This window comes from Miscanthus floridulus, chromosome 3 (assembly GCF_019320115.1).
Source record: "Miscanthus floridulus cultivar M001 chromosome 3, ASM1932011v1, whole genome shotgun sequence".
Taxonomy (NCBI): Eukaryota; Viridiplantae; Streptophyta; class Magnoliopsida; order Poales; family Poaceae; genus Miscanthus; species Miscanthus floridulus.
Window position 1 is genome coordinate 63,253,608 of NC_089582.1, and position 12,961 is coordinate 63,266,568.

The window sequence follows — 12,961 nt, forward strand, 5'->3', positions numbered from 1 at the left end:
TAGGTTTTATTAAGCCTTAAACTATTGTTAAACAGGGACTGTAACACTGGGGTATCACAATAGGCAATCATAATCAGAGTGGCTATAGAATGGAAGGAACTCAAATTGTTTCACAAATCAACTTGAGTGTTTTGACTTTTGAACTTTTGAGTTATGGTGTGACTTGGTTAGAAAATATGACAATTTTGTATCTAAAATCATAATGTGAAGTTCATTAGAACTTATATATCATAATCTATCAAATTCATTTGATATACCAATAAATAAATATGTGGATGTAGTTTCCACACATAACTTTCAGGTATGTTATACTTGCTCTCTATGTGAAACTATATTCTACAAGCTCTTGATGTCTCATCACTTTCCTTCAGGGACGAAAGACAATGTAACAAGAAAATACTTATCATTGTTGAATGAGAGCATTTTTCCTTAATTAATATATTTGATTTGACCTAATTTGAGTGTGTGGATACGCACTTTTGGATTCAATTGAAGTTGTATGACTTCTTTAGGTAGTATTTGTCGATGATTTTGTTATCTTTATTTTTTGAACTAGGCCTCAACCCTTTTCCATTACAAAAGTGATAGTCTTCGTAAGATAATTTAATGGAATCAATATAACATATAAAAATATTAACTTTTTTGAACATCATATTATAAAACATTATCATTATGGGTGTATGGTGGAGTTGTTCTCCTTCTCTCGAGCAAGCGGGGAAACAACAGAGAAAATGACTTAGGGGGTGTTTGGTTCCTCCTCCTAAACTTTAGTCACTGTCCCATCGGATGTTTGGACATATGCATGGAGTATTAAATATAGACTAATTATGAAACTAATTGCACAGTTTGCGACTAATTCACGAGACGAATCTTTTAAGCCTAATTAGTTCATGATTTGACAATGTATTGCTACAGTAACATGTGCTAATGATGGATTAATTAGGCTTAATAAATTCATCTCGTAGAGTACTGATGGATTCTATAATTTATTTTTTTATTAGTATTCGAACATCCCATGCGCCACCCTCATATGACATCTCCTAAATTTTAGTCACTGAATCCAAACACCTCCTTAGTCAGTTACACTTCTTGCTTTAGAATTATGGAAGCACAATATTCAATGTTCCAGCTATATGTGGGCAGGGAGGATAGTGTAGGAATGTAGGATGGTGCACCAAATATAGTAAACTAGAAAGTATAGTGTGGCGTTTCTGCGCCTGCAAGTACTTGTGATTTGAGGCCAGTTTTGATTTGGGCCATTCATTTGTTGTTGTGATTTGAGGCCAGAAAAACAGATGGTTAGGGGACTGGAGTTTATCAATGGAAGATATATATTCAATGAAATTATAGTGGGCAGATCAATTGACCAATTCAGAAACACTGGATCATTAGTAGAATTTGGCAAAAAAATAAATAGATGATGAACAACAGTACAACACAAAATTTCCATGCTACATTGTGATGCTTAAGTAATGTAGAAATGAATCACATTAAAGGACGATAAAATAGGAGACTGCACAACACAAAAATTGCAAGTAATGTAGAAATTTGCATGCTAAATGAAAGAACGATAAGGTACATTTGCTCTTTCCAATTTTCACCCTTGACAAATGAAAGGATTGGGGTTAAATTATAGACCTACTAATATGACAAGGGAATGCACGATCTATCTTCATTAAGACTACCTCAATTAGTGATAAGTGGCGGGCTGTTTATTTGATCATCATAAGCACATCAGTGATGGTTTTGTTTAAGTCAAGTGCTATGCGGTCCTCATAATCATCACTATAAGTGATAAAAAGTTGATTAGTCAGAACAGATGTGGCCAAAAAGTATTAAAAGCAAGCAAAGCATATGTCAATAGGATGCCATTCAAAATGGGGCCATGGGACAAGCAATTTCAAGCACCTACTAGTTAGAACAGAGCACACATAAGTTGTTTCGAGCAAACTTTGCAGAATGTGTTACAACATAAACACACAATGAACGAGATAGTACATTAACTCATCGACGGCTAAAACAACAATAAAAACGACTATTCATTGAGTGGGAAAGTGTATTGTTGAAGAGCAACTGTAGAGTAAAGCGATGAAAACAGGAGGAATGAGGCGATGCCAGTGCGAGAACCAGCCTCTGCGCCGTCCATGCTTGGCAGCAATGCCCTTTGCCGGGGTTGCCTCCACCACTACCTGCAAGATGCTTGACAAAAATGTCCCGCTCGCTGTCTAATTTTCTATTAAAAAATTTACACACTAAGCATTTGATGCACTTGATAGATTCTTCCAGAGTTCTCTATGCAAGCTATATGATTCTTTGTACCGAAATCTGCAAGTTTCACAAGATTTGATTTCTCAAAAATTGATCAACAATGGTTTCAATTCCCAAAGACATACTACTTTCCAGCACATCCATTATGCATAATCAGTGACTCTTTTTAGCCATTAGATATTAGATATTAGATATACCATGATATTTTGGTAAGCACTGTATGCGACCATATGTTGTAGGTAATATGACTAGGACATCTTTAACAATGTTAAGAATACCTGAACTCTGCCCAAACCACTTTAAAGATGCTTAATTAACAACCAGTGAATCAAATGCTTGTCAACTTGGTTATATCCAAACTCTGTTACACAAATACTTGGTGTAACATGCATTTTCGTTTACTACTAGATTTTTTGATTGGAACTAATTCACCTTCTATCCACTGCTTAAACAAGACATTTCTATGCTAACATGTATTAGTCTTCCTCAGAAATAAATAGCAGGAAAAAATAAAAATGTATGCCAAACATCTAAAACTTGGTGTTCTATTCATATTCATGTCACACTACTTTTATCTCTATCGTTAGCAATCTTCCTCAGAAAGATATAGGAAAATTATCTAAATACTTGGTGAAACTCTAAAACTAAGCCAAGCACTTGACGACACTGAATAGTTGTTCATGTCCAAAATTTTGCAGGTTGCTCCAGATGAATAAATCTTCTCAGGTATCAGATTACCTAAGCATTATGCAAAAAATCAATATCTGACTTATAATATTTCTATTAGGATTTTTTTCTTGGGATTCAAACATTGAGTGAATTCTCTTTGCTTTCATCTTCAGTTTCGATTGCTGTTGATGAATTAGTGCTGCATATGCAGCTAGGCTAGCATGGGCTCATCGACGGCTACAGGAGCAGTAGGTGCTCGACAACAACCCACGGTCGGATGCCCCGGTCACCATGGATGCCATCGTAGATGCGCTAGGACACCACGGCCAAGCCCTAGCCTTGTGCAGCAACAGCACCATAGGCAGAAATCTGGTGCCTGGAGATGAAGAGACGCTCGTCTCTGGGCTGCAGTAGCAAGCTTGAGCACCTTCCTCCCACGAGATCATGCTCCCCACAGTGGAAGGGTCCGGACCGGTCCGACGCCCCTCTTGGCGAGCGACAGCGGCGGCGCGGCCTTAGCGGGGCCGCGGGCGGCGAACGGCGGCGCCGCTTCGGTGGGGGCGGGGGTGGCGCTCAGCGGGTGCGAGAGTGGCCGCGGAGGAGGTAAGGCTCGAGCCTGCGGGAAGAGGGGCGGCTGGGACCGGGACAGGAGCGGTGGCGGTAGCGGAGGCAGAGGCGCGGCGCGGGGCTACGGGATGAGGAGCGTTGAGACCCAGGAGCAGGAGGGTTGATTTCGGTAAAGTTCGAGGGCTTTTTTTAAAAAATCCTGAGATGAGGCCTGGACTGCGGGTTGATTCGACTAAAGTTTGAGGGTTTTTTTTACAAAAAAAAACAGGGGCTCACACGATCTGGGCCGTCCGCGTGGCCAATCCGATGGCCGGGAAAAGCGAGCGACGTGTCCACGCTGTCTGACCCTCTTTTGGGTGCAGCATTCCTTTAAGAAGATTGTATAAATATGCATAATGGCGGAGCTTGGCCGATAAAATTGAAGGGGACAATATGATATGAAATATAAGAGGAGGGGGCAGATTAATATATCATTAGCACTTAAAGTGATGAAACTAAGATATACATTAAGAATTTTTCAGGGGAGGAGGCCCACTATGGTCCTCACTAAGCTCCACCACTATACGCACACATAAGCCTGGGCAAAATACCCGATACCCATTACCCGTACCCGAATTACCCGAACCCGGACCCGAATTACCCGAACCCGAGGTACCCGATCCCAAATTCGTATAGCGATTTTGATTACCCGAAATTAGTTTGGGTAATTCGGGTAATATCCCCCGGTACCCAAACTACCCGAACTACCCGAACTACCCAAAGATTTGTTTTTGTCTTTGTATTTATCATGTGTTGTCAGCTGAACCATTTAACTTATCACTTTATTAGAATATAATTCTCTCTATTTGAATGAGTGACTGTAATATATTATTCTCTACAAATTGCTATTGAAATTCTATACAAATTGCTGCTGAAATTATGTATAGATCGCTACTGAAATTTAGTGTAGTTGGTTGTTTTCTGTAAATTTGGGTATATCGGGTAATACCCGAACCCGAACCCGAATTATCGGGTACCCGAATTATCGGGTACCCGAATTTGCGGGTAGTGTTTTTTCGGGGGTAATATCGGGTGACAATTTTCATTACCCGAATTTTGAATTACCCTATCCGAAAAAATCGGATAACCCGAACGCCCAGGCTTACGCACACATAATAGAACTTTCTATGTTGAAGTTAGAACTTTCTAGAGATAAATTATAAAAAACGTATCAAGTACGCTTAAAAACTCATTTTGGATGCAAATATGATATTTTATTAGTGGAATGTTAAAGAACTCTAGCCGATGGCACCAAACTGTGATTAGTCTAAGTCACTGTTTAAGTCTAGCTAAACTATATATTAGAGAAGTTTATTCTAATCATTTTAGTATTTCGGTTCCTTGGCTATCGAGCAAGGATGGCCAACTCGAGATTTTTTTTTTCTCATATTATAATCACAATTTTATAAGGTATAAAATTTAGAGAACTAGAGTGGAGGTCTAAATAATTGTTTTGACACCTGGACTGCCCTGTTCTGGATTGAGTATCTAAATAGGCACAACAATAATAAATGGAAAACATAATAATAGTTTTAGAATTTAAGTTTCCCTCCAGAATTGCTTATCCTATATATTTTAAAAAAAGAAAAAATAATGAAATGGAAAACCCTTTACCCGCGGCGAGTGGTGTCGTCTCGCCGTTGGAAGGGAATTGGACTTGCCTCGACTCCACCTGCTCCCCTCCGTCGGCGTATCCTCCGATGCTGGGACTCTGGTTGGGTGGGGATTGACTTCGCTCTAGCCCAATCCAACCAATCCAATCAGCAGCAGCTTCCCGCCGCCCCATGCCTCATCGCGGACGGTGGCGATGGGCGACGTCCCAGCCCCAGCCCCAGCTCCCCTTGTTCCCGACATCGATATGACCCCACGCCGCCGCCGTGAGCCCTCGGAGCCCCGCAGCGACAGCGACTGGGATGCTGGATCCAGCCGCGAGGGCTCCCCCGACCTCCTCCGCCGCGCGCCCGCCGTGCAGATCTCGCGCGCCTCCTCTTCCTCGTCCTCCTCCTGGCTCCGCGAGATCGAGCGCGACCGGGTGCGCCTCGTCAGGGAGTGGGTCCACATGGCTGCCCGCGACCGCGACGACGACGCCGGGCCCCCACCGTCCCCCGTCCCTGAACACGCGCGCAGGGACGCTCCCCGGATCCGCGGCCGCCAGGCGCGCCTCGAGCTCGTCATGCGCATGGCCGCCGACCGCCAAGCCGAGCTCCACCGCCTCTCGCAGCACCGTGCCGTCTCCGACTTCCCGCACCGCAACAGAATCCACGTCGGTGCTTCTTTTTTTCTCAACTCACTGTTCCATTACCTGTGACAATATAGTGTCCTACTTCGCATTTGTCAGATATCTGACTGACGTGATCAGAATTACCGTCTTTACTGCAGGCGCTGCTCCGGGGTCGGTTTCTGCGCAACGGCGGTTTGCCGGAGGAGAGGAGACCCCCATCTGTGGCCGCAAGGGAGCTTGGTCAGCTGCGACAACGTCATCCTGTCTCTGGTTTGAGGTATGTGTCAGCTCGCGGGCTGAGAAAAGAATGTTGAGGCTGCTTCTGCTGCTTAATGGATATATATAGGTTCTTTTTCTTATCTTTTCTGTTGGGATAAATGCATTTGTATGCTAGATCAATGGTTCTACATTTTGATGTACTTGGAGGGGTTACATCTTTAAGGAGTTCATGATGCTTAATATTGCCCAGCTGTTGCTGCACTTGGCTTTTCTGTTAGTTTGCAAATGTTTGGCCTCAAGAAGCAGAAAGATACTGGTAGCACATAAAAGATGATAACTTAATAAGTGTTGTACTTTATATGATGCTGATCAAGGATAAAAAGCTTGTGTTGTTAGTAACGTAAACTTTAATTCACCGAGCAGTCACTGCTCAACTTCAGATTATTGTTGCTCATATTATTCATTTCTAACTCCAAAGTGCTAATCATCATGTCATCCTTGTGCATCAGTTCCTCTAGCCTTATTTTGGTTGTTTGTTATATCAAAATATAATGTAGGCAAAGACTGATTTTATCTTTGTTTAAAAGAACACCAGAGTTCTATTCGTAAATGTTTGCAACTTTGAGAGCTATTCAGCCATTTTACTATCTTATTACCTCCTTGCCATATTTGACGCATGGTGTCATTTTATCGTAAGACACATAAATGCGTAGCTCATTTTGCTAGTATTGAGATATATTTTTGTTCCACAGCGGGTGACCCCAAATTTTATTACTTTTGCAATGAAATTGCATCCATCCCACTGTTAGACTTTACCACTTCCACTGATTAATGGACACAAAGAAACGATCACAAACATCACAAAGAGCTCTGTGGGCCTGTTTGGTACAGCTTATGTCAGAAGTGCTTCCCAGATAAGCTGCACAAGTCAAAATAAGCTGGTTTGATCTAGCTTCTGCTTTTTAGTACAAATGGGAGTGGTGGAAATAAGCGTGGCCAGAATAAGCTGCAGAAAAGCGTGGCGTTTGGCTGTTGATTTCAGGTTATTTTGGCCATAAGCAGCTTATAAGCTGTACCAAACAGGCCCTGTGACTCGTTTCCACCACGGCTAGTCTGATGATGTGATTACATTCTTTAATATGTGGTTTGGACCTAACATATCAGTTAGTTATATCAACTTGTTAGCTAGCTAGTCGATTGATTACTTGTGTTATCTACTTATTCACCCTCTCTCTCTTCTGATCACATTTAGCTATCGCAAGCTGGTGCATTCACTTACTATATGGACAGATCTTGTTAGTGCTATTAAAATGTACTCTTGTAATGCCGCTGAGTTTCATCATGTGCTAAGTAAAATAATGATACTCATTAATTTTAATAACTAGAGAAGAGTTCCGCTTCAGATTGGAGAATCTTGTCCGTGATCAAGCAGATAGCCAAGTGGATGCTTCTTCAGCTCACGATGTTGAATTATCTACAAATGATCGTTCTGAATTGAGACCACCTGAAACTACTCAGGAGAGACATGAGCGGACAAGTGAGAATATCAGTCTTCAGCAAATTGACAGTACAGCAACAACATCAGGATTTGAAAGTGGCAGCCCTAGCATTGCTGAAGTCTTCTGTGGATCTCATAGTCAAGCAGAAAGTCAGGAAGATTTGGAACATGAGAGAAGGGACTGGCAACAATTTTCCCATGCTGTGATTGGAGAGGAATCTGAAAGAAGTTGGCATGAAAATGCAGACAACATCTCTTCTCGTGAGGGGACAGCAGTTGAAGAGGATAATACTGATCATCTTCCAGAGGCAAATGAAGAGTCAACCAGTGTTGAACATCTTCCTGAAGGGACTTGAAGTGTCCATCAGCGATGGTAGTCCTTCCTGAAGCGCAAGAAGATTCAGCATGACAGTGATCATCTTCCTGCAGTGTTTGAAGAGCTGCATGACAATAATCATTTTCAGGAATCACATGGGGAATGGAGCAGAGATGATCGTCCTATTGAAGTCTATGATGAGTGGCAGAGTGATGATCATCTCCCTGAAGTAAATGAAGAGTGGCATAATGATGACGAGTCTAATGATACTGCAGACAATTGGCATGATAATAATTCTGACCAACCAATTGACCACGATGCTGCTCTTATTAGAAGAGCTAATACATTCATCCCTGGGGATGATGATAATGTGTACAGCACAGAATTGAGGGAACTTCTAAGCAGGTTATTGTTTATTGCTTAAAGAAAGTTGTTACAAGCAATTTATTTGGTGTTTGTATAAATACTAAAATTGTCTTGATTATGCAGAAGGAGCGTTTCTAATCTTCTTCACAGTGCTTTTCGTGAAAACTTGGACCGGCTTATCCGGTCATATGTTGAACGGCAAGGTCGTGGTCCTCTCCCTTGGGATCTGGAAGGAACAACTCCTGCCCCTCCCTCACCAGATCAAAATCAGGAGCAGCAAAGAGATGACGAGGACCAGGAACTGCAGAACACTGTCAACAGACCTCCTTTAGTGATACCACCTCCACCTATGCCTCCTCGTCAGCCACTTTGGCATTCAGAGTTGCATCGTAATAATTGGATCAGACAAAACATTCATCGTTCATCTTCTGATATTGTGAGCTATTGCCATTGATATCCTTACCACATGTACATTAATATTTTACTTTGCTCAATTCATCTTTTTGGTGCTTGGAATACAGTACATTTGTTGTTTATAGTGAATTTGTAAACCATATTTGGTAGGCTGTGTTTATAGTAGGCTAATGCACTCAACTCTTCTATTTATATTAATTTTGGGGAATAGCATATATGTTATGTGTGGCAAAGGCTCATATTTGTTTTGTTTTTTCTGTCCAGGAATGGGAGGCCATCAATGATTTAAGAGCTGATATGGCTAGACTTCAGCAAGGCATGAGCCATATGCAAAGGATGTTGGAAGCTTGCATGGATATGCAGCTAGAGTTGCAGCGTTCTGTAAGGCAAGAAGTATCAGCAGCCTTGAATCGTTTTATTGGGGAGCAAGGTTAGTAAATCAGCATGGTCATGTTTGCTACATTTCCTACAGTGCTGTTATTTGTTTGAACTGAGAAAAAGTCAGGGAAGCAATTTTGAGCATTCTTAATTCCTTATGCAATGTAACATTGATGACTGACCTCTTGAGTCTTGGCATAGCCGTGTGTATCAATCATAGTAACATAAGATGCAAAATGCTGAACTATAGCTTATCTTATTTGAAACATATAGCTAGGATGTTGGACATCTTATGCTATGGACTATGGTTTCAAATTGGCACATAGTTTAGGATAATAAGGTACCCCAAAGTCCCAAACACATTACTTATATCTGTGTTCCATTGGATTGCACAGCACTTGTTTATGATATTATGGAATGCTGATTTGCATCCAGGGAAGCATTATATACTAGTTAAGTTGATAATGTACGTAACTATGTCGTACTTGAGTTGGTATTGCATATATGGTACTGGTATTGCATTTCACTTTCCATACATCCCACCTATGTGTAATTGATATTTCAGGTGGTGAAAGTAAAGAAATAATTGCCGATGGTTCGAAATGGATAAATGTGAGAAAAGGGACCTGCTGCATATGCTGTGAGACTCCAATTGACTCCCTTCTGTACAGGTTTGGCTCACATTAACAATGTTCTATTATTTATTGGATGGGAGTGTTGACTCATAGTCTATATGTTGGTAGTAGCTGTGAACTTGTTTTTTTGTGTTTATTACTGATCAGATGTGGGCACATGTGCACATGCTCAAAATGTGCGAACGAATTGGTTCGAGGTGGAGGGAAATGCCCGCTGTGCCGTGCACCCATAATCGAGGTGATTCGAGCATACTTCATCATGTAGATACAAGGAAGACAGCAAGAAGATAGAAGAAGCCTGAATTGTTTTTGGTCTTAGTGTGGAGTTGCTAGCGGGTGGTGTATGATTGTATTCAATTTTGTTCATTCTCTCTATCTAATGCGTTGGTTAATTTTTTTATCTGGGTTCATTTCGTTTTGGTCTGCCTGCCCTATTGTAAGTAATGTACGGTTTTGGGTGTGGCGGCAGAATGGGGAGGCGGTCTTCTCTGATTGGGACTTGGGTCACTGCTAATTTTTGTTCAGCAACGAGTCAATGACTAATGGTGGTTGGGGTGGTTGAAACATGAGAAAAGGAGGAAATTACTGGTATCTTTGTTCATGCCGCACGGTGTGCGGCTTGGCCATGTCCGCCTTGGAATGTTTTGTGTGATTTTGATGTGGGTCTTGGCTATATTGTGGTGGTCATGATATTTCTGGTCTCTAGTTCGTAGATGGATGTGGAAGCGGTGCTCTGTATCATGGGAGATGTTTCCCAGATGCTTGATTTTTTTTTTCTCAGTCGACAACTGAGATCTTTTTTGGCTGCACTTCAATCACTCCAATTCATATGGATGGAGGTGGAAAATTAGAGTGCACTGTACGGAACATTATCACTTGTGAGTTTCTTTTCCCTTGTCTTCATCTCACTCACTCACCAGCACAACCACCTCCTAGCCAAAGCTGAGGAATTCCACCTTCAGCGAGCCAAGAAAAACTGGGCTACTCAAGGAGACCGCAATACTACTTTCTTCCCATCTTTCCATCACCAAAAGGCATAGGAAAAATAGAATTTCGCACCTGCAGAATCCTGACGGCACCCACTCTACAACCCCCGAGCAGTTAGCTGATACTCTAACCGCTTATTTTCAGCATATCTTTAGCAAAACGACTACCACTGCCACCCCCAACTCTGATTCTACCACTACCATTGCTCCGGCTACTAATCATTCCTCTGCACACAGATTCAGGAGCACGCGATGGTAACTTCACCAATTCACTCCCTGATGCACACAAACTTCACAGCATAATGAAAAATATGCACAACAATGTCTCCCCGGGCCCGGACGGTCTCAATGCGGCATTCTACAAAGCCGCCTGGCCTTGGGTATCACAGGACGTTCACAGTCTGGTATGTGACTTTTACACCTCTGCTTTTCTTCAACCTGAGTTGAACCAGACCTTTATTGCTCTAATTCCTAAGAAAATGCAACATGTCTTGCCTTAAGAATTTAGACCTATTAGTCTTTGTAACGTTATTTAAAGTTATTGCTAAATCCCTGGCTGATAAGCTTAAGCCTCACCTCCCTACCTTCAATGATCAATCCCAAGCTGCTTTCATCAATAATAGGCACATTTCTTCCAATATTGTTATCACCCAGGAAATAGAATAGTCCACTCCTTTACCCTCAAGAATTGGAACCGGCAAGCTTTCCTCCTTAAGCTTGAGTGCTTGACCATGCTAAAGCCTTTGATCGTTTGGACTGGGACTTCATTGCCTCTGCTCTCAGTCGGCTGGGGTTGCACTCCAACTTCATACGCCTCGTTCGGTCTTGCATCTCCACTCCTACTTTTTCTATTCTCGTGAATGGAGAGCCTTCTGCTTCTTTCTCCCCAGAGAGGTATCCACCAAGGCTGTCCCCTTTGGCCCTATCTGTTTGTTGTTGCCATTAATGAACTCTCTATTCGGCTTCAGAATGAACTGCTCAGTTCTAACCTCTCGGGTGTCACCCTTGGTCCTGGCTGCCACCCCCCCCCCCCCCCCCCATTCACTCCCTCCTTTTTGCCGATGATCTCATTGTTTGTGGGGCTGCCTCAGTGCATGAGGCCACCAACATTCGTACTATTTTGCACGATTTCTGTAATCTTTCTGGTCAGCTCCCCAACCTCCAAAAATCTTCTATGCTCTTCAGTAAGAATGTGCCTAGTTCTACCAAATCCCAAATCAGGGACATCTTCCCTGTCCTTGACCTACTCCCTAACACTATGCACCTTGGCCACCTAATCATTTTCAATCACAATGACAGTAACAAATCTTATGAGTTCATTCTTAACAAATTCAGAGCTAAATTAACCACGGTAAAAGCTAACAAGCTTAACCATGCAGGCACACTTACATCAAATCTGTGCTGGCTTCGATTCTGGTGTACTACATGTCTACTGTACTTTTTTCTAAGACTTTAGTAGGTAAAATCAATGCCATTATCAGAAGATTTTGGTGGGCTGGAGTCCAGAATGACAACCCCACCTCTCCTATCGCCTTCAGATCGTGGGAAGATATTTGCCAGCCTAAGGAAAATGGTGGACTTGGAATGAGGGACCTCAACACTATCAATAAAAGCCTTCTTACCCAGGCTGCTTGGAACATAGCTACCAACAAAAATCCTCTTCTTACCTCAGTCCTCAAGGCTAAATACTACCACACTACCTCTTTCTGGACAGCTAACACCAATGGGTCTCGGTCCATCTTCTGGTCTTCTATTTTGCATGTAAAAACGGACCTTTGCACAAACTCCGTCTACCAAATCCATTCAGGTAACAGTTCCATTTGGTCCACCCCTTGGTGTCCTTTATGGAACTCTATTCATGACCATATGCTTTTACTGGTAACACACTTCCCCCTGCCGGCTACAGTCTCTGATCTTTGGATCCCCAGCTCTCATTCTTGGAATCTAGACCTTATAGCTAACATCTTTGATGATCAGGCTGTACAGGCAATCACTAGTGTCCAGACTGTCCCCAGCGATCAGCAGGACATCTTAAGATGGACACCCGCCAAGAATGGTCAATGCACTACTAAAAACATCTACAGGCACCTCAGTAATAAGCAGCTCAATTAGCTTCCACAAGGATCTAGAAGCATTCACCCTCAAGCAAACAACATTTTGCAGAGAGCATGGAGAAGCAAGGAACTAATCAAAGCCTTCACCTGAAGACAAATAAGAAGATCCCTCACTACTGCTGATAGAGCAGCAAGGTACTCCACTCACATCGACAAACACTGTGCATCTTGTGGTGCAGTGGAGGACGACACTCACCTTTTCTTCCACTGCCATCTATCCCGGGCTGTTTGGTTCTCCTTTGAACCCTCTCTACGCACTGACAACCTTCCC

At 42.4% G+C, this 12,961-nt stretch overlaps 1 pseudogene; it reads left to right on the forward strand.

Moving 5' to 3' along the window:
• The first annotated feature begins 5,168 nt into the window (after positions 1–5,168).
• LOC136541746 (uncharacterized) lies at positions 5,169–10,222 on the forward strand (annotated as a pseudogene).
• Positions 10,223–12,961: the final 2,739 nt, after the last annotated feature.